Source organism: Lontra canadensis, unplaced genomic scaffold, assembly GCF_010015895.1.
Source record: "Lontra canadensis isolate GAN:19392208 unplaced genomic scaffold, GSC_riverotter_1.0 scaffold25, whole genome shotgun sequence".
Lineage (NCBI taxonomy): Eukaryota > Metazoa > Chordata > Mammalia > Carnivora > Mustelidae > Lontra > Lontra canadensis.
Genome location: NW_022631019.1, coordinates 13,488,620 through 13,494,654, shown reverse-complemented (window position 1 = coordinate 13,494,654; position 6,035 = coordinate 13,488,620).

The following is a 6,035-nucleotide window of genomic DNA, read 5'->3' as shown; positions in this document are numbered from 1 at the left end:
TTTTTTAAACAGAAATTCATAAACAAATCCTAAAATTCATATGGAAATTCAAGGGACACAGAATAGATATAATCTTGAAGAAGAAGACTTAAGTTCTCTGATTTTTTATTTCAAAACTTACCAAAAGCTACAGAAATAAGGGCAGTGTGGTAGTGGCATAAGGGTAGACATAAAGATCAATGAAATAGAACCCAGAGTCCAGAAATAAGTACATATAGTACTTTCAGTTGATTTTAGAGAAATGTGTCAAGACAATTCAATAGGAAAAGAACAGTTTTCAACAAGCGAAACTGGGACAACTGGATATCCCCATGCAAAAGAATGAAATTGATCCCCTTCCTCACACCATCCACACTCACACAAAATGAACTTGAGGATTGTAGACCTAATGTAAAAGCTAAAACTGTAAAGCTCTGAAAATGTAGGAGTAAATCTTCATGACCTTGGGTTGGACAATGGTTTCTTTGATGATGGCAAAAGCACCAGCAACAGAAGACAAAAAAGAATTAGACATTATCAAAATTTAAAATATGTGTGCTTTAACGGATACCATCAAGAAAATGAAGAGGTGGGGGGTGCCTGGGTGGTTCAGTCAGTTAAGCATCTACCTTCAGCTCAGGTCCTGATCCCAGGGTCCTAGGATCGAGTCCCACATTGGGCTCCTTGCTTGGTGGGGAGCCTGCTTCTCCCTCTGCCTGCTGCTCCCACTGCTTGAGCTCTCTCTCTCTCTCTCACACACATACACAAATAAATAAATAAAATCTTTTTTAAAAAGTGACCTACAGAATGGGGAAAATATTTTGCAAATCACATATCTCTTAAGAAACTTCTATCTACAATATATAAAGAACTCTTAGAACTCAATGGTGAAAGATAGAAAACCCAATTTAAGGGGCACTTAGGTGGCTCAGTGGGTTAAGCCGCTGCCTTCGGCTCAGGTCATGATCTCAGGGTCCTGGGATCGAGCCCCGCATCGAGGTCTCTGCTCGGCGGTGAGCCTGCTTCCCCCACCCCCTGCCTGCCTCTCTGCCTACTTGTGACCTCTCTCTCTCTGTCAAATAAATAAATATAATCTTTAAAATTTTTTTTTTAAAGTTATGTGTCATAGTGATAAGAAAATGGACCTTCTGGGGTCAACCGGGTGGCTCAGTCAGGTAAGTGTCCAACTCTTGGTTTCAGCTTGGGTCATGATCTCATGAGTCCTGAGATTGGACCCATGTTTGGTGGGGAATCTTCTTGAAGATTCTCTGCTTCTGCCCCTCCTGTCATTCGTGTTCTCTCTCTCTCTCATAAATAAATAAATCTTTAAAAAAAAAATCAACTGGACCTTCTACTTTGCCCAAGGTAAGTCATAATCTCCAGACAATAGCGATCATTTCAGGATGCTCATGCCAGCTGTCTTAGTCTGTCCTGGCTGCTGTAACAAAACACCATAGACTGGGGGGCTTAAAACAACAAATATTTGTTTCTCACGGTTTTTGGAGGCTGAAGTATCCGAGATCAAGAGCCAGCGGTGTATTCAGTGTCGGTGAGCACTCTCTTCCTGTTGTAGAGGCAGCTGCCTATTTGCTGTCTGCCCTCACGCGGTGGAGAGAAAGCGCTAGTCTCCCGCTCTTCTTATTAGGACATTAGTTCATATCAGGGGGCTCGACCCTCGTCGCTTTGATGAGGGAACAGAAGGCTAGCTGAGGACAATGCACAGGCTGACACTTGGAACCACCACTTTCCCCCAACCCCGCAGGTGGGATGTGTGTGACATTCTTCCAGGAATCTCCCAACTGTCTTTTACTTATTTATTTATTTATTTATTTACTTGAGAGAAAGGGAAAGCAAGAGAGCACAAGCAGGGGGAAGGAAAGAGGGAGAAACAGACTCTCCACTGAGTAGGGAGCCCAACATAGGGCTCGATCCCAGGACCCTGGATTCATGACCCGAGCTGAAGGCAGACACTTAACTGACTAAACCACCCAGGTACCCCAAAGTTCCCAACTCCCTTAACATTATGGCTTTCCTAGAAGGGAAACCAATCTTGACTTGACAATGGCAAGGCCTCCAGTATCTTGTAGGTCCTCCCTAGCCTATGAGAATTCTTTTGAAAACTTCTCTTTTTCCTTACCTTCCCCAACCCCATAGTATATATAGTCAGCCACCCCTCACAACTCTGGGACAACAGCTCTTTCTGCCCCCCAGGTCCTGTCCCCGTGCTTTAATAAAACCACCATTTTGCACCAAAGATGTCTCAAGAATTCTTTCTTGGTCGTCAGCTCTGGACCTCACCGCACCGAACCTCACCTATATTCCAAAATCACACCACATGGCGCCCAAACATGGGGCTTTGAGTCTTTTCATCTGGACTCTGGGCTTCAGTGCAAACTTGGTGAGTACTTTCTTTCCTTGTCCTTTACTCTCATTTCAGGAGCTCTTCAAGGAATATGGTCTTACTGAGACACTTTCATGCCGACTGCTCAGGCCACAACCCTCTAGCCTGTGGCTACTCTGCGGGGAGGAGAAAGCCTGCCTTTGGGCTGCAAGTTAGTACCCTGGCCGGGATGTAATAAGACCCAGAAACTCGATGCCCTCTCTTTACTCCTGTCCTTATACAGAGTCATCAGCCTTGGGCACAGGACAGCCACCTAAGTCACCAGGATGGTTCCAATCTTAAGACAACATATGAGGTTTCCTCCTGATTGATCTAATGTCAACCCTTTACATCCCTGGTCTAGCCACTTCTGGCCGCAGGACCTCCACTGGGAGCTGGCCAAAACCAGGACCAAATTGAACTAAAGCCCAGCTGGGAACCATTTTCTAGGGAAGTTGGCTGTAAGGACCATGTGTTGGAATGTTGCTTAGAACCATGGTGGATTTCTATCTTTACTGCTTTCCATCACTGTTCTCTAGTAACTAGTTGAATTACAAAATTGGGTAATTTCCCTTGTAAAACTCTCCTAGTGTTCTCCATGGGTTAAAAATAGTAGGGGGTAACCTGGTTTCCAGGGCACAAGACAGCATGGCACGGTGTTTCAGTCCATCCATCAGGCACCCATGTGTAGCCTAGGATGCGATGGGGAAAGGGAGGGCCACCAGCATCCCTCCTATGGGGACTTTTACAGCAGGAATGCTTTCGTGGTGAGGCAGGATGGTGATCAATAGTGATTTTTTGTTTGAGGGACACCCCTGGTTGCTTTTGACACACAGAAACACTGACAAAGTCTTCATGGGACCCCATCCCGGAGTCTGGGGATTTTAATAATGGACCTTCTTTACTTTTCTGGGAACTTGGCCTCCCTAGGCTTCTTCACTCCCCAGGGACTTGGGATGCTTTTTAAACCAGTGGAAACAATTCGGTGCAAAACATAGGAAAGGATGATCTCCTGTAACACTGCATGGCCTCAGTGGGATCTGTCAGATCTCTTCTGCAGAGATAAGGGCAAAGAGAAGTACCCTAGGTCCATCCAGGTTTTCAGGGCTCTAAATCAGGACCCAGACCTAAGGGCCTCTTGCACAACATGTTTGGCTCGTAAAATTCCCTCCTGACATATGGATGATAGTTATCTATTTAGGCCTCCTATGAGGAAACCCAGGTTGCTGGAGGAAACACAGGCCCTCCCAGACAAAGGGGACTCTTGACTCTCTCTCACTGTTCTTCCTAGTAGATGCAGGAGAAACCCTCACTCATTGCTCAGGTTAATGGCTATTGTAAGGGCCAATTTATCCAGAGTGGCCCCACCTTGGTGGAACAGCCATTTTGTTGTTTATGCAGTAAAACTTAAATTGACCCTCCCCCCCACCCCACCCCCGCCGGGAACTTACTTAAAAGTAAGTCCGGGAAACCAGTCCCGGGTAACAAAGCCCAAATACAAGGGTGGGTCAGGTCAGGTGGAAATAACAGCCCAAATATAGGGATGAGTCGGGTCAGGTGGAGACATCCAATCAGTAGAGCGCGCAGACTGTCTCCCTAGGTACCAAGGAGTGTGGGCCCGCCTTTTGGGCGCCAATTCTGACCAAGGTGATAGGCTAGTTCAAATGTCTACTATAGGGTAAATTGTAATTCAATTGGTCACTTATGTGTGACCTAACATGACTGTGCAGCTTTCTCTGTGTTACAATCTCATTGGCCACCTGTGTGTGGCCAGGCCCAATCACATGGCCTTTGCTCTATAAAAGTTAGTCTGTGAGGCAGGGAGAGGTCACCCTCTCTGTAAGGAGCGGCCCCGACCAGTCTGTTTGATGGTCGGTTTGATTCTTGATGCTTGGCACAAAATAAAGCTTTGCTTGACCTTCACTTTGTATCAGTCTCGCTCCTTTGACCATGGACCCAACATTGGGGACTCAACACTATCATTGGGGCCAATGATGGTTAGTCCATCTCAGGATGGGGGCCTTAAGGAATATTCCCAAGGAGCTGCCGAAATTCCCTTTGTTTTGGGGAAATTCCCTGTCTTCTCCGGCCCGACAAGGACTGCGTAATTCCATGTTGGCAGGAAAACATGGCATCTGTTCCTCTGTTGGAGCTGATTAGCTCTAGGACCTCGAACCTTCTCTGCCTTCTGGCAGCACTTCCGAATCTTCTGCTTCCCCCTCCCCTACCTCGTGTTTCTGCACCACCTGGGGTACAGCCGGCATAATTGGCTTCTGTACCATCCACCGTGCCTCCTGCACCATGGCTCCTTCTCCCCTCACTGTCAAGGAGCAAGAAGAGCGCCCCCCAGACCTAACACCGCCCACTCCAGATTTCTCCACCTGTTGTCTTGGGTAAAAATCGGCAGTGAGGAAGATTCAAGTGGGACATAATTCAGTATTTAAACTGATTTAAGTTTGCTGGTTTAAGATAGACATGTCTTGGGCGCCTGGGTGGCTCAGTGGGTTAAGCCGCTGCCTTCGGCTCAGGTCACGATCTCAGGGTCCTGGGATCGAGTCCCACATTGGGCTCTCTGCTCAGCGGGGAGCCTGCTTCCCTCTCTCTCTCTCTGCCTGCCTCTCCGTCTACTTGTGATCTCTCTCTGTCAAATAAATAAATAAAAATCTTAAAAAAAAAAATAAAAAAATTAAAAAAAAAAGATAGACATGTCTTTAAGGTTATCAGCATAAAATATGAAATTTTATTACACCAAGATTTACTGAAGGTCAAATAAGCTCATGCTATCTCTGTTGGAAGTGATGGTTCATCTTGTCTCTCTCAAAGTTCTCCCGGGTAATTGTTAAGATACCTTTCAAAGTCTTTGGTAACCTGAAGCATTAAAGTTTTGCTTAGATGGTAAGTGGGATTAAATTCCTTAGACATCAAGCTCTTCACCAAATAGGATATAATGTGCTAAAGCATTGAGTAGTGGATGCAGGCTTATGCTTTTAACTACTTTTTTCAAAAAAAAAAAAAAACTAAGGGATATTTGCCTCTGTTGCCTCTCTTATGCTTTGTGCTTAACTGGTTCACAGATCAGCCACCTAAAAAGTTTTGGTGTAACAGTTCACAGCTGTTTACTACTTAGTTTTCACTGGAGACTACAGTTTCTAGGAATGCAAAATTCTGCTAAGTGTAATGAAGAATGATGTAGGTAAGTGAGACAACTCCGTATGTCGAAAAGTAGGAGATACGTAAGAAAGTCGTAAGGAATGGAAATGCATTTTTGTTGAAGGTAAAAGGAGATAATTTTGTCCTAAATAAGATGGTTGTTTGGAGAGAAATGGCTTGGGACAAAAATCTGAATGCTAAAGAAATTTGTAGAAGGTTTGTGAAGGGAAAACTTTGGAAAGAAATTTTAGGTGTGTTCAGAATGGACTAAGATTAAAATAAAGGGATTTTAAAAGTATGGTGGTAGGGGCACCTGAGTGGCTCAGCGGGTTAAAGCCTCTTCCTTTGGCTCAGGTCATGATCTCAGAGTCCTGGGATTGAGCCCTGCATCGGGCTCTCTGCTCAGCAGGGAGCCTGCTTCCTCCTCTCCCTCTGCCTGCCTCTCTGCCTACTTGTGATCTCTGTCTGTCAAAAAAAAAAAAAAGTATGGTGGTATAAGATTGAAATTCTCTCTCCATTCAAAGGA